Raw genomic sequence first — 15,805 nt, 5'->3', positions numbered from 1 at the left:
TACTGCTTCAACATTGGGACCCCTTCACATGTTTTTCTCCCACTTTCCTTCTCCCTTCCCCCTCCCAAGTTGTGGAGTACTTTTCCAACATATTGTCTTGTGAATATCCTTGTTACACTGGTTCATCCTTTGTCCTTTGTCTCATCATCTTGTTTTTATCTTTCTCTTCCATGATTAAATAAATAAAGAAATAAATAAATGTACATACAATATATCAGGTACCAAAGTCAGATACAGCAACAACAAAGGATAAAGCATAAGGGAAAGAAAAAAGAAAAAGAGAAAAAATAAAATAAAATAGTAAAGAAATAACTTCACATAGTACATTAAAAACAACCATAAGGATAAATCTCTGGTTTGTCTATCCTGGAGTTCATTTCTCTTAGACTCATTCTATATGGCCATATGTACATAGCTTTTGAACTATTATGATCCTCTGCTAGGAAATGCATGCTAATTATTACAAATGAGGGAAACCATGGAACCTAAGTTCTTTTGGGTCTGGCTTATTTCAGTGAATATAATTTTTCCCAAATCTTTGCATTTCCTTATGAATGGGCCAATGTCATTCTTTCCGATGGCAGCATAGAATTCCATTGTGCATAAATACCACATCTTCTTATCCAATCATCTACAGAGGGGCATCTGGATTGGTGCCAAATTTTAGCTATGGTGAATAATACTGCAATTAACACAGTTGTGCTGGTAGGTTTAGTATGGTCTTGTTTCTAGACATTTGGGTAAATGTCCCAGAATGGGATTTGCTGGGTAACTGATCCTGTTTTATGTGGTAGGTTCTCTAAGCAGCCACATTGTTGAAAGAGTATCTATTTTCACTGAAGTCTCATCATTAAGAAGTATCAACTCCAGAGGCAAAGCCTAGGAATATGATGGTTAAGGTGTATGTGTTGGTGGTAGAGATTGGGTAAAATTCAAGGCTTATCAAAAGAGAAAATGAGGCCAAAAAGGAAGAAGAGATGTGCTCATGGACTAAAATGAATGAAAAACTAAGTTTTGCTTTTAAATCCTTTACAGCTCACCTGTACAAAGGTGAAGAACTTTTAAGAAAGAACTGAGGATGAAATAAGTAATATTTTTTCAATGGGTAATATTAATAGTCAGTTCTAACCTGTGTATTTACTCCTGAGGAAGGCAAATAAGGGCTATGAGTGGGAGGAGTCAGAGTATGCTAAAAAGACTACTGGGAGGAGGTTGTCAAAAACTATCTGAAATAAAGCCCTAAGTATAGTGCTTGATACCTTTTGCTTTGATGAAGTGCTTTGATTACTGAGCTATCTGGAAGGTCAACAGGCACATTATGATCATTGAGTTATGAATCATTGAAGGCTATATGGATCTAAGCAACATCCCATCTGTGGATACTGTTTCAGGGCAAAATACATAATGCCAATTGTTGTCCCTAGCTTCACTTCCTGTCACTAAAATGTGACAGTGATTAAATGCAAAATGCAAAACATTACAGTATGTAAGTACAAATTTAAAACAATAATGGTCTCTTGTCAGACAATACAGAGAGGCCAAGTTTCATGAAATTTGTTATTATACTTGCAAATGCAGCAATATTTACAATGGGTTGACACAGTGCTATATAAGCCAATACACAGAGAGGCAAGGATTATCGAAAACAGGATGAGAAGATTATGAGTATAGAAGAACACTTCCTTTAAGGGATCATAAAGGGATGCTTAAAGGTTGACATTGCTTAAACACTTGAGTTGCCCTCATACTATTAAGTTCTTAGTGAATCAATGCCAAGGATAAATTTTCAAGTTATTGAAGTTTACTTCTGGTTACTTCTTTAATCACAGTTCTAATTTCTTTAATTTCAGTTATTTCTTAAGCCTCTCATTCTATTAACTAAATTATAAGCTCCATGACGCAAGAAATGTCTGTGTGGTTCACTGTGGCAGGTTTAATATGTAGCAGTACCTGGCACATAAACCATGGTGAAAAATGTTCTTAAGAGCTCATGCATTCTTCCTATGCTCTGTATTTCTCCTTACCTCATGTTTGTCAATAAAACATGCTTATTTTATATTTTATATCCTCAGGTACTTTGTGAAGAGTATTTCTAATGAATGTATAAACTAATTATACAATGGGTTCTGTTGTAATAGTTATAACTTGCACATAATGTACTTCAGTCAAATTTATCCCATCTGTTATTCATTCTTAACTGTCATTCCTTATTATCCCATACTGTTTAATAGTTTTTGGTGGGTTTCATTGTGCTATTACAAAAGATGTTTAGGGGCTGGGAGTTTGACCTAGTGGTAGAGTGCTTGCCTAGCATGCACAAAGAACTAGGTTCGATTTATGTGTACCCCATACTTAGAAAAAAGGTGGAAGTGGTGCTGTGGGTCAAGTGGCAGAGTGTTAGCCTTGAGAAATCCCTAGGACAGTGCCCAGGACCTGATTTCAAGGCCCAGGACTGGCAAAAAAGGAAGCTGTTGGAACCAACAATGTTTATGATTTTGGACATTGCATTTATCCAGGTCCAAGCAGCAAAAGAGTAAACCATTGTCAGTGGTAAGAACACAAGAAACAGAATGTAAAGGACTGATTTGATAGAGATGGTAAGAGTTCATATAAGGATGGTTTTACCTCCTAGAGGAAGAATATGTTGAAAAAAACTCCCTCAATGCACAATTCTTTTATGAGCCCATAACATAAGGGTTGGAAAGAAGTTTAAACTTCATTCCAATTGCTGAGCCTCTTCCATTGTATCACATAGAGTTACTGCCCACTCCAACATGTCTTTTCTTCTTTCTCCTTAGGCACGGAATGACAATTTTTATATGTGCATAGATATACCAAAGGATTGTTTTCCTGTCTTTTTTTTTCTGCACATAGTCAAGGGCCATGAGATTAATTTCTGAGCAATGGTATGTAGATATAAGGTTTATGTAGACTTCCAGGACAGCATCTAAATGGGAGAAGATATATTTAAGAGGAGCTCCTTTTTCTGCCATTCCTTTTATAGTGAGGACATTATGGTTGGAACTCCAAGAGCCCATGAGATACTCTTGAAGAAAGAAGTCATGGGCTAGGATAGAGAGATGGAAACTTAGTTTGGGATGGCATCATCCCGTTACCATGCAGCTTCTGATCATCTACTTTGCAATCTCTTTCACAGTGAGGATTAGTAATCCTGCCCATTATTTAGCCAGTGTTATTTATTTATTTATTTATTTATTTGTGGCTCATGGGGCTTGAACTTGGCCTGGCGCATTGTCTCTGAGCTCTTCAGCTCAAGGCTATTGTCCTACCTTTGAACCAAGTCCTACTTTCAGTTTTCTAAGGTTAATTGGAGATAAGAGTCTCAGGTCCTTTTGTGACTGGGCTGGCTTTAAACCATGATCCTCAGATCTCAGCTTCCTGAGTAGCTAGGATTACAGGTGTGGGCCACTGTGCACAGCTTTTTTTTTCTTAATTTTTTGTTTTGCTTTGTTTCTGTTGTGTATAATGAAATTGAATCCTAAGTGATACAGCTGTGTTATATTAAATGCATCTGGGCCATTTAACTTTGACATAGATACTTGTAGTGGCAGTGGTGGGAAGGGGTTGGACTTACCCTCCAAGTAGCCTATTTATCTTTGAGCAGCTTCATTGCCAATGGAACATTTCTTTCCTCAGTGTGAATTTATCTTCATCTAGATGCCTCCTACAGTGTCTAGAATGTTTGAGTGTCACAATGAATTTGCTAATCCTTTTCTCATCTGTCATGTGTTGGAAGACATGCTCATGTTCCCCTGATTTGGCTCATTGCCAGTTTAAATATCTCCGGTTCTTTTCACTATTTCTCACTACACATTTTTTAAATTTTATTTCAACAAGCTTTTATTGGCGTCATGTACAAATTCTCCCACAATCCCTTACTGAAAAGAACTCTAGGCCCTAAGACTCTTCTATGTTCCCTGAAGCCTGATTTATTTAATAGATTCAACTCAAGTAAGGAAAAGGTATCTTCTACTTGCTCATGCTGAATTACCAGCCATTTACATAATGGACCTCACTATTTTGGGTAGACTAAAATCGAGGGTAAAGCAAACATGATCATTTAATCCTGTGCTATATTATAATCAGTGTGTTCAGCGAAGAGACTTAAAGTTTTAATTCATTATTAACCGCACTGTACACAAACCAGCTTCTCCTTTTACATAGTAAGAGGCAACATTTTCAGTCATTAGCTACTGCTTAATCTGCTTAAACAAAGCTCCCTTCCTAAATGCTTTCTGAGAAGGCAGCCAATCCACACTGTTGTGCTTTCATCTCCATAACTGCCTGCTTAGTGCTGCCAATCACTTGTAATAGTACATATTCTAGGACTCTGCCGAGAAACTACTTTCCATATGCATTAAAAAATATTTATTATCTTCTATTATGTGTGTCTAGGAGCCGTGTTTCTCCTTTTTCATCCAACTAAATCACTAGAAAAAAGACATGGAGTCCTACCTGTCAAATCAATAAAATAAATTGTTCTTCTTCTTGGTTGGTACCTCAGTGGTATTTGATATTGTTGACTACCCCATTTTTAGAATTCTTCTTTGATTACTAACATAGGTAGCCTACTAGTTCTTTTTGGTCATTCCTGTTTCCCCTACTGGATCTTTCCCTTCCCTTTTCTTCCCTTCCCTCCTTTTCTTTTCTTTTCTCAGATGACAAGACCTTATTGTGTATCCCAGCCTGGTTTGGAATTCTCACCCCTCCTGCTAAGCCCTCCAAGTGCTGTGGTTTTAGGTGTGTTTCACCATACCTGGATTACCATGTTTTACTATGTGTTAAATGCTGCTGTTAATCAAAGCCCCAATCATGAAATTCTGCTTTCTCACTTTATACTTTTACCCTGGATAATTCCTTCTATTTCTGTGGAATGAGAACTAATGACATTTTTGGTATGGCGACATAGACTGAAATCCGATGTTGATAAGCTCTAAGGTAAGATCTTCAGGTCTAACTTCTTTAATAAGCTCCATTTTTTTAAACTGAAACAGAGAGAGCAATATCTTTTTATTTTATTTAAAATTATTTTTGGTTAACACATAAAACCATAAACTGTACATAATTATGTACTATGTCATGATGTTCTGATACAAGAATATATTGTGTAGTATCTAAATCTGGTTCAACATATCTATCTTCTCAAGCACTTATAATATCTTTGAAAAGACTACTCCACATTTTTATTAGCATCAATGAATTGTAGTAGGGTGTTTCATTTTGACATATTTATGCATACAATATATTTGATCAGATTCACCTCCTCCATCACTATCCTTCTTTTACACACTCCCTTGTCAAATCACAAGCCCCATTGTTCCAGTTTCACACAGGTACGTACAATATTTTAGCCACATTCACCCTCTTTCACCCTCAGTATTTTTTTCCTCACTCCCTTCTTCACTCCAGTATTTGCTTTATATATACTCTGGATAGGATCTGGATTGCATTTCTTGTCATTTACTTCATGTTAGAATATATTATCTGTTCAAAGGGCATATTTCATGCCAGCATACACAGTACTTTAATCGGAATGACTCCTTAACTTGCTCTTAGTTTCTCCAGTACCCCATTGTTATTCAACCACTTTCTCTGAGTTTCATTTTTCTATCATCATTCACAGATGCAATTTTTAATATTGTTTGCCCTTTAACATTCTCCTTTCCTTGTCACCAGTTCCCTACAATTACAAATATATATTTGATCCTGTGATTATTTATGTAAATATTTATCTTTTAGATCTAGTATCCACATATGAGAAGAAATATGCAACTTTTTTATCATGGGTTACTTTTTTTTTGCCAGTCATGGGCTTGAGCTCAGGGTCTGAGCACTGTCCTTGGCCTTTCTCAAGGTTAGAGCTCTACCACTTGAGCCTCAGCACCATTTCTGGCTTTTTTCTATGTATGTGGTACCGAGGAATTGAACCCGGGTCTTCGTGCATGCTAGGCAAGCACTTTACCACTAGGCCAAACTCCCGGCCCCTATCCTGGGTTACTTGATTAACATATTCTCCAGTTCCATCTACTTCTGTGCCAATGCCATACTTCCATTCTTACTTGTGACTGAATAGTACACTATTGTTTATGTACACTACATTTTCATCAGTTGTAATGCATCCAGGTTTTATCATTTATTACAAAAAATTTTTGAGTTATTTGAACTTTTTTCTCTTTTTTATTAAAGAATTTATTAACATTGATTTTTACATCATATTTCAAATGACGTATTTAGCAAACAAGTATTCAAGAAGGGAATCTCTATATACAATCACTGGCATTTAGATTTTAGAAGATAATTAAAATTAGATAGAGGGTTTGTATGTCATAGATACATATTAGTCTATGTAATGAAACATTGTCTATAGAGTCATAGATTTTTATGTATGTAGTTGTGTTTACATTTCCAATACCATGTCCATAGCATTGGGTATGCAACTATTGAGTCCTCGTTCTTATGCTGTTTGGATCTAATAGCCATATATTAAGGATACCATGTGCCTTTTGTTCCTTTGGTATTGACTTAGCTCACTCAACATTATCCTGAACAAAAACTTTTAAAATTCTTTCTTCTAGTTTAAAAATTGTATTACATATGTTAATTGTACAGAAAAGTGTCTCTTGTAGCTTCTTGAGATATATAAAATGTTATGTTTATTAACTCTACTGCACAATAGCAATTGTAACTTAGTAGCTATTGGTTAACCTCTTTCCCATTGCTCCACCCCCATTTTCTCCATCCTCTGGTAATAAACATTTTAAGTTTCAACTTCTATGATATCAACACCATCTTGATGAGTCTCAAGTGTCATGAACTACCTAGTTTCAAAACTCAGATGTTCAAGCCAAAATCGGAGAATCAGGTACTTTTTTACCTTTCTACTTTCTTATTCCTTCCAAACAACATGTGATGTGTTACTAGCTTCACTTATTGATGTGAAAACCTCAGTTTCAGAGTAATGAGTAGCATACAAACTAAACCCTTAGCATCTGCAAGATTTTAATGTAGTTTAGATTTCAGTCTGACTCTAGAGCTGGAAGTTTCTTCTTTTTTTTTTCATTGCTAGAGATGAAACTTGGGCCTTGCAGCATGGCTATCTTAGGCCAGTTCTCTATGGCTGAGTCACATCCTAACCTGAAACTGTTAACCACTATGCTAAATTGCACTCACTAGGAGAATCTATTACAGGTTATTTTAATCTTCCTTTATCTTTAAAATCTAAGAGCAAGACCCAGAGGGAAGGGAAAGCTAAAAAGGAAAATATTGTTGAGATGATTAGATTTGAGGGAGAAATTGAGTCTTTGAGCAATTATGAGAAGCCCAAGTCCAAGGAGTGCAGGAAGCAAAAGGCTGTTGAAAGGGAAAGTGATTGAGTAGAGCCAGATCAGATTGAAAATATGGAGGCCAAAGTTCTCTTATTGTAGATACAATTGATTTCACTGAGATTCAGTTCAGCCTTAGGAAATTAGAAAGAGCAAAATTTTGGTAATCCTAAACTGTCATTTGTATATAACTGGTATGGAATTCAAAGGAGCCTATTAGTCAATATACATGACAGGTGATCATGACAACTAGCTGCAGGATTTGACACTGGTATTATCTGGGAACAGAAATAAAGGTAGAATTCATATGAGTCCAAGCCCTGAAGATTATTTCCAACTTAATTTATTAAATATCTTTCAGTTGCAGTTGTTACTAGTCCTCTGTCCCTAAATTTCTTTAAAATTTTCTTTTCTAGCTTTGAAGTAAGCATTCCTTTCAAAAATAAAACTTGTACACAGTATACAAAGGCATTGGGGTGGCACTTTTTTAAATCTCAACATTCTGCTTTGATCCTTTGCTTGACCAGATCAAAATATATTTTTAACAAGATTATGTGTAAGACCAATTGTATTTTGCTGTTGCCTTACATTAGAACTGGAAATGGATTTCCATGCATTTCTCTCTTCTCACCCCAATGGAATGTGTTAAACATGAGAGGTAGGTATCAAGAAGATATTTCATAGATATTATGCATGCTATAAATTTGGGAGAGTAGACGTGGTTTGTTTGGGGTCTTGTTCTTCCATAGTTCTTCCATAGGTCCACCCTTCCTCTTAGCCTCCGCTGGGAAAATTTGCCTGGTTGTGTACTTCTTTTCCTGAGAATATAAATAGTACCTACAAAGTATAGGTTCAATCACATGTCTCACCACTAAATCCTATGCTTTAATTCAAGTTACTCTAGCATAAAAATACCTTATGTTAAATGTTAGCTATTTTAAGCAGCAAAAGAAATGACTTCCTATATCAATATCTAGAACAAGTGTGAAGTCAATTTGTTTAAAACAAGAGAGTTATTTTAGTTAAAGCTCAAGTTGCTATCACCTTTCTTAATGATATTGACAAAATGCTTTTATGTGGCTTATGGTTTCATTTATAAACTAGTTACAAAAAGGTCAAATAACCCTAAGTACCTGCTGATTTATTTTTGAGGAACCAAAGCCATATGGTCTTTATAAATTGATAAAAGGTAAAACAGAGAAATTCTTTCATGTGTCTCACTTTGTAAATGTCATGTTTATTTATCCTTAGACAAGACACTTCACCTCTGGGTTTCTGTATTTAAAATAATAACATTGCTGTGCTCTTTCCTTGTAGTATTGAGTGAATTTATGGATTAATAATCAGAAAAATGTTTTATTGGATAAACCTAGTATTTGTTTCACGGTGTATCACAGGGACACAATAATATAGAAAAATCATAATTCTGAATATTTTTATCTTTCCTCTGGATTATTTTGGCCCCTTGTCATAAGAATTTAAGACCTGCCAGATTGTGTCATAGTTTTAACTTAAGATTCTACCTTCAATTTTGTCACTAAGAAACACTTTGTGGTAAAATGGGTATGTTTTGCTTTCATGGCATAAGCTTAAAATCTTCCAAATAATCCTGTACAATCTTCCATATAATCATTTCTAAACATGTTCTTGTCCTTGTTATCTTTAATTGGCATATAAGTACTGCATACTTAATTGTATATACACATATATGGGTCAAACATGATATTTTCTTTTTCATAGCAATTGTACAAATAATGGACATTGTTATGACATTTCTATACATGTGTATAATGTGTTTTGATCATATTCATCCCTCTATTACAATAAAATATTTTGAAATATGTATTATATCACATTCTTATCAGTTTTTAGTGAGAACATAAATATCTATTCTATTTGTATGTATTATTACTATAAAAATAATAATATTATTATAGTTTTCATGCTGCACAACAGATGTCTTTCTTATATTTCCTAACTGAAATTTTTTATCTTCTGACTCTTAAGAATATTAACTACTTTCCACTCATTAATGATGTGCCATGAATATATTTATCTTAGTGTTCTTATGACCATCTTTTATTTTAGTATATTTTTCTACATTCTAATATCACTAATGCATACTCACCGAATTGCTTGATTACTGACAAAACAAGCTGAATGTTTTGGCACGTTATAGATATAGCCAAAGACACACATCAAATAAGCAAATTCAGCAGAGAAATGCACATAACAGTTTAGCCTACGGGCAATGTCAAGCTCTGTTGGCAATTAATAAGATCCATTTTCAGGAAAATCAAAGACACAGCAAGATCAATGATCAGATCAGTTAGCATCAAATGTCAATAACCACAAAAATGGAGGAACTGATGATAGATTTGAGTTTTAACTAAACATCAGGTGGTAATATATCTAGGTGAATGTAAGTGACCATTCTGACCTTATCACATGTGAATAGTGTTCACACTTGATTTCAAGATAAAAGTTACATAGGAAAATCCCATGGCCTGGGCCATGTGCTTCCAGATGATTTAGTTTCAGATATGGTCACTAACTTGAAAGGGGCATTATTTACAGAAGTGTAGAATTCTAGGGAACTGTTAAGGAATAGGTCTTTTGCAACCAAATTTCATGTGGAATATTAACTTTCTCTTTGTAAACAATCAGAAAAATGCCTTAAATTCTGTTTTTCCCATTCGTAAAATGAGAACAATGGTATCTTACTACTGTTCAACCGCAAAACCTATGAGCAGTGCCTTCTTCATAATAAACGCTCTAACTATATTCTATTAGCTTTTGAGCTATAGATAAAAGAGGAAGTTGCAAGAGAAAATGTAAGTTGAACTGATCAAGCTGAAATATTATGCCTTTAAATATTTACCCACAAGGACATGCTAATTCTTATACCCCTATCAGTTTACCTATCTAGTCATTGTATTAAGCTTCACCTGTTCTCTGCAGAAAAGATGGCTCTGGAACTCATAATGGGCCGGGTTGAAGGTATTCACTTCTTTCACTGAAACTTTAAAATAAAACAATTCACTCATCCTCTCAAGGCAAGCATGGTGGGGGCATAAGGAATGCTACTTGAATAGAGATCTCCCCTCATGGAGATATAACAGAAGGAATGAAGGATTGATATCTAATGAGGACACTCCAGAGATGGAAAACATCTTACTACATAAAATACCATCATTTCATATCCTCCAAATAGAAAGTACATAATTTCAGAATGAAGTGCCACATTACCCTTATTTCTTGCAGATTTATGACATTCCATTAGGATTTGGCACTGGTCCTCAGAACGAGCCTTTGGGAACTAGTGAACTAGGTGACTTTATTTTAAAATTTTTATTTTATTGTTGGGGTGATGTACAGAAGGGTCACAGTTACATTCATCAGGTAGTGGGTATATAATTTCTTGAACATTGTTACACCTTCTCATATTTTTTTCCCATTTTCCCTCCCCCTCCCACTCATCTTGTTTTTCCCTTACCTTCCCATTTTCAAATACACAGATAAACATACATATGATATACCAGGTACCAAAAAGATCCTTCTAACCATGACATGTTGTAACTATGAGAGAATTTCATTTGTACCAGAAAAACAGAAAATAACTGAAGGACTGCACCTTGGTCAAGGGACAGGCAGATCCTAGTAGTATGCTTGAGAAAGAGTTGGCAGTGAAGCTCACAAGAGAGGTATTTTCCCCCCTTGGAATTCTTAATCATATTTCCCAACTGTCAATATGGAGAAAAAAATTATCCAAAAAAAGCTAGAGTGTTGTGAAGAGAACTCAGTGTTGAACCTTGGGCTTTGGGACTTGCTTTCCCAGCCTATATGCCATGTGAGATGGAAGAAATGACAGAAATGTCAATTTCTACCTCACTTTCAGTAGCAACATTTCAAATGTATTCATTTCTTTGTCTTAATATTTTATTACTGGCTTGTAGTTCTTCTCACCCCACATGTGGTCCAACTCCTCCATCTCACGAGCTGATGAAATGACAGTGCACTAAACTGAAAGAGAATGCCACATATCCAGGGTGATGTACAGCTAATGTGAAATATTATCCTAACCCAAAAGTCAAGGAGTGGCAATCTAAAGCTTTTTCAAAATTCATATTGCAAGATAGACAATCAGATGTCCCCAAACCACAACATCTTGTACTGAATTTATAATAGAATGACAAAATCCTCTGGTTTGCATTTGTATTTCTAAATAAATGCAAACGTATGTTACAATTTTTTAAAAAATTGATTTTTGACTTTCCTAGGAAGGAAACACTGTTAAATTATAATAGATTGTGTCAACTAAAACAAAGAGCACAAACCCATTAATAAGGTATTTGTTGCAGAATATGGTTTGATTTGTTCATGTCAGTTGGAATCTTATCAAGATAATGTGTTTGGAAACCAAATAAAAATTTGTTTGCAAATTGTCTGCAGCAAGCATTTCTAGAACATAAAAATCCTTAAGAATCAATATGGTTTTATTCAGTATGCAAATGTACTGAACTGTATTACAGCAGAAATTCCATTACTGAATTATTTGATAGTGTTTGTAAATTAATAAATAATAATAGATGATAAATAATATAGTGACCAAATTAGACAATACATTTATGAAGAAGCACAGGGAGAAAAAGATTAAGGGGAATAGTCTTGGAAGAAGATCAATTTTTAGATATGCTAAAATAACATTTTATATTCAGAAAATGAATGAAGTTTATTCCTGTAACTTAAAAAGTCCAAATAAACTATATTCCATTACAGCCTTTAAAAAAAGGAGCTGCATGGGCCGGGAGTTTGGCCTAGTGGTAGAGTGCTTGCCTAACATGCGTGAAGACCCGGGTTCAATTCTTAGGTACCACATACATATAAAAAAGCTGGAAGTGGTGCTGAGGCTCAAGTGGTAGAGCTCTAGCCTTGAGAAAGTCCAAGGTGCTCAGGCCGTGAGCTCAAGCCCAGGACTGGCCAAAAAAAAAAAAAAGGAGCTGCAAGATAGCTAGTTCTGAAGTGAGAACTATTTTTTGAGTTCTACTATGTCAGCCTGCATCTATAGTTTGCAGAACTGTGTTTGCCTTCCAGGTAATTGGGAATTTAATTGCTATCAGAATAAAATTTGAGTCTTATTTCTACTTTTGTCAGTGAAATGTATTCCAATGTGGATTTTGGAGAGTAATGATAATTAGGAGGGCTTGCTGTTGGAACTGAGCTTCAGTATAAAATAAAAATCACTTTGTCTGGTCATCTGTTTGTCTGGTAATCTTCTGCTTCATCTTACTATGCAGTCTGAGCTGAATATGATCTTCTTGGCTCTCTTTCAGTGATTTCTTCAAACTGAAACACATCCATCCTATTTTTCATCCCCTCTAATCTCATCTCAATGGGTTTACAGGAACTACTTTGATAAACTAGTTAATTTGCTTAATCCTTATCTCTCTCAGTTAATTTTTGTTTTTGCTAAGTTAAAAATATATACAATAGAGCCAGGTCTGGTGACTCACACCTATAATTCTAGCTATTCAGGAGGCTGAGATCTGAGGATCAAGGATCAATGTTCAAAGCCAGCCTAGGCACTAAAAAGTCCACGAGACTCTTACCTGTAATTAATCACCAGAAAATCGGAAGTGGCATTGTGGCCCGGTAACCTTGAGCTAAAGAGCTCAAGGACAACACCAAGACCCAAGTTCAAGTCCCATGACTGACAAAAAAATATGTAAACTCAACCTCACCTAGTATCTACTATAACCATATTTTCATAAAAGAAAGGGCAATTTAGGTCCTCAGGTTTGTTCTAGTGGTAGAGTGCTTGTCTAGCATGCACAAACACCCAGGTTTGATTCCTTGGTATCACCTACATAGAAAGTGATGTTGTGGCTCAAGGCTTTCTGTAGCCTTGAGAAAGCCCAAGGATAATGCTCAGGCTCTGAGTTCAAGCCCCAGGACTGGCAAAAAAGGGCACTTTAGTGTCCCTTCCACAATAAAAGAAGGAAGGGCCATAAGCTCAGTGTAATACTCAGTTACTTCTTAATGAATACTTCTCATTGAATAAGAGTTTATGATGAACTCTCATTACACTGACTTCATTTTTCTAATTTGTTTTTTTTTTGCCAGTCCTGAACTTGAACTCAGGGCCTGAGCACTGTCCTTGGGCTTTCTCAAGGCTAGAGCTCTACCCTTTGAGCCACAGCACCACTTCCAACTTTTTCTATATATGTGGTATTGAGGAATTGAACCTGGGTCTTCATGCATACTAGGCAAGCACTCTTCCACTAGGCCAAACTCCTGGCCATCATTTTTTTAAATTTTGTAAATAACAAAGAAGTGATACTTTAATCACAGCCCATCACTATATTGTAGAACTGGTGTTTAAAAACTGCTATAGTAAATCAATAGCATTGCTGTCATGTTTCTCATTGCTGATTTTCTTTCTGTTTTTCAGTTCTCTAAAATTTTTTCCGTATATTTTTCATTGTAATTAATAGAAGGGTTACATTATATTTACCAAATAGAAGGTGCATTACTTCACAAACATTGATACCCTTTCTCATGTCTTGGTCCTCATTTTCATTGCTGATTTTCTATGGTGGGATGAAATACAGTTTTGGAACAAAGCAGGATGTAGCTATGATGCTTGTCTTAGGGATCAGACAGTAAAAGTAGGCTCTGGGGTAAAGTAGAAAGAATGTATGGACTACAGGAATGACAAGGCCAGATCAGTCGGGAAGTGGGGGGGGGGGGCGCTTAGTAGAAAAGGTCACAGGGGCCTTGCAAACATGGCTGCTCAAGGGGAAATGCCTGTGGGTACTGTCCCTGGCTTTTTCAGCTTCTTTGACATGAATGGTTAGAACTGCAGTGCTTTGTGTGTTGGGGCTGGCCTTTTGCTATCTATATCATACAGTACAGCCAGCTTCCTTGTTGCAATGCTAAAGTAGTACAATTTCCTTTCCTTTGTAATGCAGTGCTCATATTTCCCCATTGCTGGTTGGCAAGATAGCACTTTTTATTGATTTGAATTCTGAAAAGAATCCTGTAAGCAAAGTCTCCTAAATGAGGGAGAGAAAGAATACTAAATTATGTATATGGTTAGTGTCTATATTTTGTATGTGTATGTTTATTCCCACTTCCAAACCAGGTCATAACCAGTTTTGTTTGCAAAAGAAAAAATAGACCAAAAGTGCTAAATCAAAGCATGAGCTAAGGGCTGTCAGTCTTCTGGCTTTGGGGGTTGTTAGAAGCATTATGAGGAAAAAATCCAACAGAACAATGCCGTGTTGTTAGCTGTGAATGAAACCTAGAGACCATCAGAGGGAGTACTTTAGCTGCTGTGAAAGGGCTCAGAGGGAGAGGGATAATAAATGTACAACAAACAATCCAATGTCAGAAATGATCACTATTGCAAAATGAGACTGAAATCCTATTTTTTAAACCAATTTCTCCAGATGAAGTTCCAACTCTGGCTATGCCCAATATTAGCTGGATAATTCTTTGAATCTGACTAAGGTGGAACCTTAAAAGGACAAAGAGGATTTGCTCACTAAGCGGTAAGAGAGGTACTTGTCATGCATACTTAAGTGTGTTAATAGTTCTGGTCTTTAATGGTACCGACTTAATGAAGATGGTGTTATGCATTTTTAATTGTTCTCCTCTAATTTGACATTAGCCATGCCTTTCTGACCAATGTGAAGATTTGTTGATCAGCACTGACATTTCCTGAAACTGAGTCTTTAGATTGTCACTTCCTTTCACATCTCCATTGCTTTCCTTTTGTCTAGTGCCTTTATGGGCTCCACTTGCAGGCGGCCCAGAACATTTCTTATTCCATTCTTAAATCAGTGTTTAAAATGGCAGAAAATATACCAATACTCTCAGATTCTTTAATGGGTATTGAAACACTGAAGCAAAAATGAGTTTCATGCATTGTTTTTACCACTGAATTGAAGTGCTCTCCACTCCTCTTTCTAGATGACTTTGCTTTCATCTGCTACTCTACAACATGTCTAGTAATTTGGCTCTGAATTCCTGCAGGGCTGAATCCCCACTGTGAGCCTTGCTACCTCCTGCCAATTTCTTTTCCAGTGCCCACATCTTCTTCCCCTATCAACTGATGAGAGATGGCCCATCGTGATGATGATAGACACTATAATTTTTTATGCTAGTCCTGTGGCTTGAACTCATATCCTAGGCATTGTCCCTTAACTTTTTCCCTGAAGGCTGGAATTCTATTACATGAGCCACAGCTGCACTTCTGGCTTTTGCTGGTCAGTTGTAACTCTGAGTCTAATGGACTTTCCTGCTAGGGCTGGCATGAAACTGTGATCCTTAGTCCTCAGCCTCCTGAGTAGCTAGGATTACACGTGTGAGCCACCTGTGTCTGGCTCTGAGACCCTCTAACCTCCAGTTAACCATCAGAAAACCAATAGTGGCTCTGCAGCTCCAAGTGGTAGAGTGCT

Source organism: Megascapheus bottae, chromosome X (genome assembly GCF_031878675.1).
Source record: "Megascapheus bottae isolate mThoBot1 chromosome X, mThoBot2.hap1, whole genome shotgun sequence".
Taxonomy (NCBI): domain Eukaryota; kingdom Metazoa; phylum Chordata; class Mammalia; order Rodentia; family Geomyidae; genus Megascapheus; species Megascapheus bottae.
Note: the sequence above shows the minus strand (reverse complement) of the source record.